General features: G+C 41.8%; 1 protein-coding gene across 1 annotated transcript in view; it reads right to left on the bottom strand.

The window, feature by feature from the left end:
- LOC140499583 (cytochrome P450 4F2-like) overlaps window positions 1–11,854 on the bottom strand; it is a 72,641-nt gene that overhangs the window by 50,996 nt on the left and 9,791 nt on the right. The window lies entirely within an intron of this gene.

The following is an 11,854-nucleotide window of genomic DNA, read 5'->3' as shown; positions in this document are numbered from 1 at the left end:
CTCATGTTACCTCCCTATACTTCTCTCTCTGGAGGTTGGGCCTCTTCCTGGCCTGATTCCTAGTCCCAGAATCCTAGATTTCTAAAGGGAAAAGGGGGTATATCTCTCCCTAGCCAAGGAATCCTTCACCATCCCCTTTGCTAGCTAAGCTGACTAGATGATGAAATATCCAAATGATTGTTTGAGCTAGAAGAACTGGTGATTAAATGTATGTGTGCATGGAATGGAACATCACTCCACTTCTGTCCTTCCTATTAGGGAAATTTATGGACTGTTTTCAAGCATAGGACTTGTCACAAAGCAAATACTTAATAAATGCTTATTGATTGGAGAGTGATTTGTCTTCACTCCAGCCTCCATGTGGCTGCAAAAAAAATGTGTCCTAACTGGGCAAGCTTGCAAGACCCTTGACTGTCTTTGTCCCTCTTGTTTTTTCTTTCCTCATCTTAAGTGAACAAGAATCCAGGAAAGAGGGAAAGGAAGGAAGGAAAAAGAAAAATGTGCTAAATATATGTTTATTTATTGGAAGTGAATGGGATAGGTTTAGTGAAGACTTCTCAGATTATAATTCTTCTCCCAGAGGTGAGGTAAGACCAAGAGGCTCAAGGTTACAATATTTTTAGAGTGGAATAATTCCGTATAAGGATATAAAACTGTGTAGTACATTAGGGTCTCAATGACTGGATGAAGTTTTACCTAATTCTTCAATATCTTCATTTCAAAAGGGATTGGTTAGATTTTGTGTCTAGAATGTAAGATCATATTCTCAGCTAATGAGAATAATGGTCAGTGGTGGGGGGAGGGACTTGCATTAGGGTCTATATAAATCACTGCCTTTTCTTTGGCTTCGGCTTTCCTACTCCAGGTGAACTGGTGTAGGATTGTCCCGATTCTCGAGAATCGAATAAATAAACTTTCTGTCATCACTTTGAGAGGCCTCTGAGTAATTGATTTATGTAGGGACCTGAGCCATCCCACACAGAAGGAAGGAATAAGAAAAATGTGCTAAGTACATGTTTATTTATTGATTGGTTGGTTGATATTGATGGAGATGGGATCTGAACCCCTAAAAGGAAAAGACCATGTCTTTGGGATCTGGACCCCAAAAAGGAACAGCCCCTAAACTTTCCCACAGGACCCAGTCCCTGGCATTCACCCGGGGCATCACCAATCCCCGTAATCCTTTCAACTGTCCTTTCATTGTGACCCCATGCCCTAACCTCCATTTCTCTGTAATATAATTAATATATTAATTATATAGATTCTCTGTAACCTCTAACCTAGCCCAGACCTTCATTATCTAGATCACCCCAGGCCACTTCTCACTCCTAATTCCAGGTAAACACCCTCTCTGTAACCTCCCAGTCACCCTAGACTACTTGTCTACTCCCATTCAAATCTTTCCATTCACCTTTCCCCATAAAAAGGGCCAGTCTTGTCAACTAAATTTTTCAGATTCTTAAAATATGGCCAATGGTGCACTCACTAGGAATCTCACCCACCCCAACCAGTGTTTTAATAAACCTTATCCCTGGCTGAAAGAAGGCTTGAGTCAAATTCTTTCAAGGTAGGACCCACATCTTTTGACCTTGAATTTCAGGGTTCCCATCACCCCTAGATTGCAAAAGATAGAATACACTTGACAAGCAGGCATGCAACCATTGCTTGAAGACCTCCAGTGATAAGGGAATGCACTACCTTCTCAGGAAGCCCATTCTGCTCTTCACAACAAATTTTAATCTCTTTGCCACTCCCCGCCCATTAATTATTCTTGGCCCTTCCCTCTGGGATCAAACAGAATGAAGCTAATCCCGTGTCATAGAGTCAGCTATCATGTGCTCCAGGGTCATTTCTTCTCCAGGTTGGATTGTTTTTGTTGCTTCAAACAGTCCTCATGTGGCATGAACTTGAGGCCCTTCACCTTCCTGGGTACTGTCCTTTGGTGCTTATCACCATTCATCCTAAACCATGGAGAGCAGAACTGAATACAAATACTCCTTGCCTGGCCTGAAATGGGCAGAATACAATGGTTATCACCATTTCCCTAGTCCTGAACACACCTGCCTCTCTTATTCAGCCTAAGCCTTCATTATTAGCCTTTTTGCTAGGCAGGTAACTTTGTTTTTTATTAAGTTTACAGACAGAAGGCTATTTTCCCAGCAATTGATAGGATCTCAGGGCTCAGATCTTCTTGTTTTGAAGGTGGGAAAGAGGGGAGGAGAGAGGGACTATCAGGAGTAAGGTAGCAGGAATTTCTGGTTTTCTATAGGTTTCTCCCAGAACCATTGAATTCTCCTCTCCATATTCTCCCTTGCCCTCTGAACTAGAAAGCTTCACCACCTCAGATTTAAATCCTTCAGTTTCCTGCCTAGAGAGGCCTACCAAGGAAAGTGAGGATTGGGGGAAAGAAGGAGAAGAGTATGGGATTTGGGACTTAGAGGCTTAGGGGCTTACAAATGGAAATGGAGGTGGGGAAAATGGGTAAGGGGCTAGGCAAAGAGAGGGATGGGTTGTATTCTCGAAAATCTGACCCTGATGTGGACCAAGTTGGTACAGGGTAGAAGTCTCAGAAACAGCTCAAAATGGGCATTAGAAATGAGGGAGCAGGTGACAGAGGATCAGGTCAGCAAAGGATCCCACAGGACATAAAACCCTCAGATGATGAAAATAGTAACCAGGAGCCAGCAATCTCATTGGTTGCCTTGCCCAACTGGTCCTCTAGATCGAAAGTGTAGAAGCTCTGAAAGCTGCCTATACCCTAGTACAGCCTGAACCAGATAAAAATGTAATTGGAAAATGGTTATCAAAATAGATAAAAAATAGTTAACCATAGATAACATTTTAAAAGTAGGATCCTTATTATGGATTAGTGACGCTGTTTCTATTTGAGTTTGATAACACAACTCTAGTCCCTCCCCATATAGGTTCCAGAGCAATCCTCCTAATACTAGGTATTAGGTAGCTCAGTGGTTCCCTATTACCTCTAGGATAAAAAACAGACTAGGCTGGCATGAAGAGCCCTCCATAGTGTGCTTCCAACCTCCCTTTTGCATAATTATGTTCATGAACTATGTGTCAGTCAAACTGTACTTCTAGTTGTTCCTTGAACTTGACATGAGGTCTCTTACCTTCACATAAGCCTTCCCTCATTAGTGAAATACATTCCTTTGTCCTATCTACCTTTCAGAACTCGTCTTCTTTTAGTGCTCAGCCCAGATGCCACCTCCTTCATGAAGGCTTCCCTTGATCCCCCTCTATTTCTTGACAATGGAAAAGAGAAAATTAAAGTTTCCTTAAAGAAATGATGCTAGAAGGAAAAAAAGGAAGGAAGGAAGGATCAGTGAGGAGGACATTGCAATACTCTAGGTGAGAGATGATGACTGTGTGAGAGGAGGAGGGTTTGGATAAGACAGTAATAAAAACAGCAATACTTGGTAACTAATTATGTGAGAGAGGAAAAGGGAAGAGTCCAAGATAACTCCAAGGTTACAAACCTGGCAGAATGTAAGAGTGCTCATGACCCAGACTACACAGCTAGTTGACCAATAATAGAACCAATATTAGAATCCAGGTCTCCTGATTATTCATTCCAAAATACCATGCTTCCTCTTCACACTTGATGTCATGCCTGAAATCTGATATTTCAATAGACTCCACTAAACCATTTAATTTAGTTCAGTAAATATTTATTAAGCATTTGTATGCCAAGCACTATGAAAAGCATTGGGAATACAAAGAAAAAAGTGAGACAGGCATCCTAATACACTATGGAAGATATGTGGATTGATGCAGCCTTTTGGAGAATGATTTGGAATTATGGAAGAATAATCATTGAACTGTCAATGACATTTGACCCAGTAATCACACTACCTGGCATCATCCCAAGCAGGTCAAAGATAGAAGATCCAAGGTCTGTTGAGGTACTGGGTCAGAGCATCATGCCCTCTGGCTCCAAAAAGTGTAAAAATACTCTGAGGGTGAGGTTTTACTTTGGGGTTTAGCTTTTGTAGGAGTATTTGTTGGGCCAGATGATAACTCTGGGAAGTTACTAAAGAGCATCCCCTACCCTGGCTTTGAGAACTCAAATGTTGTGCTTCCCTCTCTGGTAACTGGTCAGACATCTGTACCTGTCTGTTTAATTATGATCAGACAGAGGAAGCCATGTCTGTTGATTACTTTGGAATTCAGGGTGTTGACTCACCTGAACTAGTGAATGATATATGTGCTTGACTAAAGGATTGATATGGGGGGGAGGAGCCAGGATGGTGGACTAGAAAGATGCACATATACTAGCTCTTCCCCCACAGCCCATAAAATACCTGTAAAGAAAGACTCTCAACAAATTCTAGAGCAACAGAAGCCACAGAACAATGAAGTACAGGAGATTTCTAGCTCAGGGTGACTTGAAAGGCCAATGGGAAAAGTCTGTCACACCTGGTCACGGGTCAGAGCCCAGACCAGCCTTGGCTGTCAGCAGGGGAGCTGGAAGGAGATCCTGAACAGGCCTTAGGGGTGGAATCCCCAGCCACAGTAGTGGCGGTTTGCAGATCCCTCAACCCACAGGCTCTAAAGGTCAGTGAGAGGGTTTTTTCAGCTGGCTGAGAAGGGAGTAGGGTCTTCCCATAGCTCTGACCTCAGGCAGTGGTGGCACAGGCCACATTAGGCAGCAGTAGCTCCCACAGCAGCCCACATCCATTATTGGATCGGAAAACCTCTGGGGGAACTGAGCAGCTGATCCTTACCTCAGCTCTGTGTGGTGGCTCTGCCCCCACCTAATGCTCCTGGAGGAATTGAGCAGCTGATCTTTATCTCACACTGAATGCTGGCCCTGCTTCTGCCTAAAGTCCCTGGGGGAATTGAGCAGTTTATCTGAATCTCAACCCCCAATGCTGGCTTGGTGGAACTGGAGGCCAGGTGCTTGCAGACAGGAATCTACTACTCACAGATTCTGGGCACAAAAGTTTCTTGTTGCTCCCAGACAAGTGTACATGCTTAATTGTGCCACCTTGGAGGAACTGAGATCCCCAGAGTATACCCTACTCTTGACAAAGGACCCAAGAGTCAAATCACTGGTTGGGAAAATGCCCAAAAAGGGGGGGAAAAATTAGACTATAAAAGGTTACTTTCTTGGTGAACAGATATCTTCTCCCATCCTTTCTGATGAGGAAGAACAATGCTTACCATCAGGGAAAGACATAAAAGTCAGAGCTTCTATATCCCAAACATCCAAAATAAATATTCAATGGTCTCAGGCCATGGAAAAGCTAAAAAAGGATTTTAAAAACCTAGTAAGAGAGGTGGAGGAAAAATTGGGAAGAAAAATGAGAGAGATGCAAGAAAAGCATGAAAAGCAGGTCAACAACTTACTAAAGGAGACCCAAAAAAATGCTGAAGAAAATAACACCTTTAAAAATAGGCTAACTCAATTGGCAAAAGAGATTCAAAAAGCCAATGAGGAGAAGAATGCTTTAAAAACCAGAATTAGCCAAATGGAAAACAAGGTTCAAAAGCTCACTGAAGAAAATAGTTCTTTCAAAATTAGAATGGAACAGATGGAGGCTAATGACTTTATGAGAAACCAAGAAATCACAAAACAAAACCAAATGAATGAAAAAATGGAAGAGAATGTGAAATATCTCATTGGAAAAACAACTGACCTGGAAAATAGATCCAGGAGAGACAATTTAAAAATTATGGGACTACCTGAAAGCCATGATCAAAAAAGAGCCTAGACATCATCTTTCATGAAATTATCAAAGAAAACTGCCCTGATATTCTAGAACCAATGGACAAAATAAACATTGAAAGAATCCACCGATCACTTCCTGAAAGAGATCCAAAAAGAGGAACTCCTAGGAACATTGTAGCCAAATTCCAGAGTTAACAGGTCAAGGAGAAAATATTTCAAGCAGCTAGAAAGAAACAATTTGAATGTTGTGGAAATACAATCAGGATAACACAAGATCTGACAGCTTCTACGTTGAGGGATTAAAGGGCTTGGAATATGATATTCCAGAGGCAAAGGTACTAGGACTGAAACCAAGAATCACCTACCCAGCAAAACTGAATATAATACTTCAGGGGAATAAATGGTCTTTCAATGAAATAGAGGATTTTCAAGCATTCTTGATGAAAAGACCAGAGCTGAAAAGAAAATTTTACCATCAAACACAAGAATCAAGAGAAGCATGAAAAGGTAAACAGGAAAAAAAATCATAAGGGACTTACTAAAGTTGAACTGTTTACATTCCTATATGGAAAGACAATATTTGTAACTCTTGAAACTTTTTTCAGTATCTGGGTAGCTGGTGGGATTATACACACACACACATAAACACACACACACATATAGAAAGAGAGAGGGAGCACACACAGTGAGTTGAATAGGAAGGGATCATATCTAAAAAATAATAAAATTACGGGATGAAAGAGGAATATATTGGAAGGAGAAAGGGAGAAATGGAATGGGGCAGATTATCTCTCATAAAAGAGGCAAGAAAAAGCTTTTTCAATGGAGGAGAAAAGAGGGGAGGTGAGAGGGAAAATGTGATGCTTACTCTCATCACATTTGACTCAAGGAAGGAATAAAATGCACACTCATTTTGATATGAAAACCTATCTTACAATACAGGAAAGTGGGGGAGAAGGGGATAAGCAGGGTAGGGGGATGATAGAAGGGAGGGCAATGGGAGGAGGGAGGAAGAGATTAGAAGTCAACATTCTTGGGGAGGGACAAGGTCGAAAGAGAGAATAGAAGACATGGGGGCAGGATAGGATGGAGGGAAATATAGTTAGTCTTACACAACATGACTATTATGGAAATCATTTGCAAAACTACACATATATAGCCTATATTGAGTTGCTTGCCTTCCCAATGGGGATGGGTGGGGAGGGAGGAAGGAAGAGAAGTTAGAACTCAAAGTTTCAGGAACAACTGTTGAGTATTGTTCTTGCATACAACTGGGAAATAAGAAATACAGGTAATGGGGTATAGAAATTTATCTTGCCCTACAGGACAAAAAGAGAAGATGGGGCAAGAGAAGGGAGGGATGCTAGAAGGGAGGGTAGATTAGTGGTAGGGGTTTTGGGGTGGGGGAGGGGAGAGGTGGGGAGAAAATTCAGAATTCAAAATTTTGTGAAAATGAATGTTGAAAACTTAAATAAATTTTAAAAAAATAAAGAATTGATATATGCGCTTGATTAAAGTGATTGTTAACCCCTTGAAAGTTGCTTTTCTTTTGTGAATGAAGATCTAAGAACCTATGATAGCAGGTACCCCTGTGTATGTTGGGGTGCTTACTGCTACATGGCCATACCTAGAACAGCTGTTCTGGGGTCTGATATTCCTTTGCCTTTAGATAACTTGGATACTACATTCTAATATTCCATTTCAAGATTATAGAATTGTCATAGATCATCAGAGTTAGAACCCCCCATCCCCAGACCATATAGTGTAGGCTCTTCAGTGTTAAACAGATAGGGTTGCCCTCAAACAGTTGGATACACCTGCCTTCCCAGAGGTAAACCTGGAGTTTCTGACTAACTCAGGCCTCTTGAGGGCACTTATGGAGTACTCTAAGTGTAGTGGGTGGCTACTCTGGGTGCTTTCTATATGGGCTTACTTCTCCTGAAACTATACCCATGCAATGAGATTGGGGATCCCCAGGAGGGAAAACAGCTTCAACTACTCTCAGGGTGATAGGTGGCTATCCCTCCTTCAGAGTTCCCACCAGTATACTTTCCATTAACAAACTGATGATGACTCAGTTAGCCCTTCACAAAAGCCTTTACTCATGTAAAGCAAGAATAATCATTATATAACATTCCACCCATAAACCAAAGGAACTCATACACATGGTGAGTGCTCTGGGGTGGTGGAGGGAGAGGGGCAGAGTAGAGGACACACAAAAGTAAAGTACAATGATAATGAGGCATGTGCAGGGAATACTTGTGGCCAGAGACTCTTACAACTCTAGAAGTACACTCTTCCCTGTCCTTTCTCTGTCTCAGGACCATCCTTACAGTGTTCATTAATGAACAAGGTATCTGTATTGGATAGGTGGCTACTCTGCTAAGCTGTCCTGGGCTGGGTTATTCTGCTACAGAACTGTTGTTGTTCAGTCACTTTCAATAATGCCCTACCCTTTGTGACCCCTTATGGAGTTTTCCTGGCAAAGATAGTGGAGCCATTTCCTTCTCGAGCTCATTTTACAGGTGAGGATACTGAGTCAAAGAGAGTTAAGTGACTTGCTCAGGGTCACACAGTTAATAAGTATCTGAGGCTGGATTTGAACTTGGGTCTTCTTGTCTTCAGGTCCGGCACTCCATCAGCTCTGCCACCTAGCTGTCCCTGGACCTGGAGTCAGGCTGACTCAGCTTCCTGGGTTCAAGCCAATGTACATCTATCCAATAATCATAAAACAGTTCTGGCCTCAGAGTTTCCCCATTATTAACTCCAAACTTCTGTTTGTTATATTGCTGATAAGCAACTGGGGAATAAGGCACTGAAGCCAATCTTTGCCCAGGGGAATTACGCTGTCTCTGTGGGCTGCTTTCCAAATTTATTTTGTATATAAGCCTCATATTTGTCCTTGCTTTTGTCCCTGTAGAACAAAGCATGAAAGGGGACACACCTTTACAAAAGCAACAAACTGAAAGACCAGCCCCAGAAGCTGAAAACCCTGGCCAGGAAGTTTGTGAAAGCTGCAAAACACAACTAGCAGATCCCACACAAGACAACATTTCCAGGTTCCTCCCTGAACCATCAGTAGCAGTGCTGGGTCCTGAGAAGTTGGATTCTTGGAGACTATCCAGTAGAATCACCTGAGAGGAATGGAAAGAAACTCAGCACTGGATCCGCAGGGCTTTCACAACATGAAACCTAATAGTTAGCATTTGCACATAGTACCCTAAAGTTTGCTAAGTGTTTTACAAATATTATCTCATTTTAACCTCACAACAACCTAGGAGATAAGTTACTCTTATTATTCCTATTTTACAGATGAGGCAATTGAATCTTTCCAGGATCACTGAGCTACTGAGGATCTGAAACCAGATTTGAACTCAGGTCTTTCTAACTCCCATCTACCTCCCTATACATTGTTCCACCTAGCTGCCCCTAGCAGAATGGAATGTAGGCCTTAACCCAAGAACTACAACAAATTATCGAACTCCTGGACAACTGATCATTCTAGAAAGATTGTCTTCTCTGAAATGAAGGAGTTTAAGAAGCGCCTGAAAGACCTACTAGGCAATGGAATGGAATTTTTATTCAGCTTCATAGTCTGAGTAAAAATTCCACTGCCTAGCAGGTCTTTCAGGTGCCTCTTAAAACATGCATGTGGAACACCAAGCCCTGAACAAACAAATGAAGATGAATCAGCATAGTGGACTCTAAGTTCAGGATGCCCAAGAGTACCTGCTCATGAATAAATGGTTCTAGAAATGGGAAGGTACCCTAAGCAACTAGGAGTTTAATGTGTATCATAGTCCAAGCAACTTTATGAATGAGGACATAGGTGCTGCACCTCTTCAAACCTGGACAGTTTTAATTGGGGAGAAAAGCCCCAAACATAGGCATTTCTGGGGGGAACCTTCTAAGAAAGAAGCTCCTCAGAGAAAAAAATACTAGCAGAGACATTCAGAGAGTTTTGAGAGGACCTGAGAGAAAACAGCCCCTCAGAGAAAAGATATTTATTAGAGGCAAAGATGGCCCAAGTCACTTATTTCGCAGAAGCTAATTTATACATGGCTGCTATGAATATCTTGAAGAGACGTCTAGGAAATCTTGGCTAGAATATTATGGTAAGTGTAGAACCATTGAACAGTGGCGGTCACATCTGGCAGAAACGTGGATTTTGGTTTCTCACCCTAAGAGAAAGGTGAGTCATTTCACACAAGGAGCTTCTGCTTTGAAGCTGGAGTCAGTCACGGACCAATGAAGCAGAACAAGCTTAAAGCAGAGAATAAGGAATTGAGAGTGTTCCCTGAAGCTTGAAGACAGTCAAGCTCAGTTGGGCCCAGCTGAGTGGAAGACTCAGAACTGATACTGACTCTTGATTATCGAAAGTAGTCAAGCCCAGCCGAGTGGAAGGTTCCTAGGACATCAGCTGATCTAAGAGAATAACTTAGGGTCTGCTTTATTCCCCATGGAAATGCCTTTTTAAAAAGGTTTTGCTTCTGTTACTGATACCTGAATGAATTAGAGAAAGAAGAATCCTCTGCTTAAGAGCTATCTAGAGAAAAAGAGGCTGATGTGCCTTTCCCTTTATTGCCACCTCCGGCTTAAGATGGGAAAGAACCTTAACCAATAAAGCAGATTTAAGTAGTTCTATAGATCCCCAGCTTATGGGGAAGAACTTTTACCAAAAGAGTATTACATTGCCTTAGAGCCCAGCTAAGTGAATCAGTCAGGAGTAAAGAGGCAGTGCTCAACATGTAATTTATAGTATGGTTGGTTCCCTAAGGAAACGAAGGCCATCAAGGACTGCAGTGCAGAGGTACAGTCATGAGTACCCCCCTCCCATCCCCACCGTGGCAAATGTATTTCCCTCCTTACATGCCTCCTAGCTAGCTTCTTGTAAGTTTGTGACATTTTCCCAAATAGACACTGTTTACATGATGTGACCCAGATTTAAACGTAGCCTACTGTGATGTGACTATTCTTGCTTTTGCACTGTTTTGTGATTGAGTTAATAGAATCATCTTGACCGATTTGTTTAAATGGTAAGCACAGCAGTAGGGGGCTCAGGAGCTACCATTGTGAAGAGTAGGCACTTAGCTTCCCCACACAAGGGTTATCTAGAGAACTGAGAGTAAGCTTTAGAAGTAAGGACATTTCCTCTCTTGAAATCTCCCAACTTGCCAACATGAGGACAGATTGGGGTAACAAAATCAGCACAAGAGCCTAGAGAGTAGGGATGCCTGCTTGTCGCCATGCTACACTAATACCTTGTCCTATAGGATTTGTACATCAGAAATCATATTGATTTACACATGGGGGGAAAGTGATGTGTGATTCACAACAAACAGGACCACTGAGTCAGGAAAATACCGTACGCAGGTCAGGACTTTCCTAAGAAAATGAATCATCAAAGAAAATAAAACTATGGAAGCCTGAACTCATCCTTCACAGGCAGTTTGAATAGGAAAGCTAGGCAATGGACTCAGTTACCAGATGATAATGTAATAATTAAGTGAACTTTAAACAAAAAAGGACAGGCAGGGAAAGAGAAATGCCCACATCTCTCTGCAATTCCTGCACCTGCATGGAAAGAATAATGACTAGTGGGGAGACTAGGAACTTATAGAAGATAAATCAATAAACGCATGGCCTCAGATCAAAAGGTGACATCTGGGCAATAAATGGGGTGAAAAAAGAGATTCTTGGCAAAAATGCAAATTTGATTGAACCTAGATGAGATGAAACCCAGAACAGGAATACATCTCCAGTAGGTTATATGTCATTCAAAAGGAACAGGTTTGTTTTGTTTTGTTTTCAATAGCATTACATAAAGGCAACTAAGTGGCACTGTGGATAGAGTTCCAGACCTCTAGTCAGAAAGAGTCATCTTCATGAGTTCAAATTCAACCTCAGAAACTCAGTTGTGTGACCCTGGGAAAATCACTTTACCCTACTGGCCTCAGTTTCCTCATCTGTAAAATGAGCTGGAGAAGGACATGGCAAACCACTCCATTATCTTGGCCAGGAAAACTTCATAAAGGGTGACAAAGAGTAGGACATGACTGAAACGATTGAATGACATCAAGAAACAAAAGAACTTAAATTAAAAAGAGCTGGCATGACTTCATCACAAACAGGTCATTCCAGACTCATCTTGATTTCTTTTCTGGA

The sequence above is a fragment of the Notamacropus eugenii genome, chromosome 4, assembly GCF_028372415.1.
Source record: "Notamacropus eugenii isolate mMacEug1 chromosome 4, mMacEug1.pri_v2, whole genome shotgun sequence".
NCBI lineage: Eukaryota > Metazoa > Chordata > Mammalia > Diprotodontia > Macropodidae > Notamacropus > Notamacropus eugenii.
The sequence above is the reverse complement of the archived record's forward strand: the minus strand, read 5'-3'. Positions and strand labels throughout refer to the sequence as shown.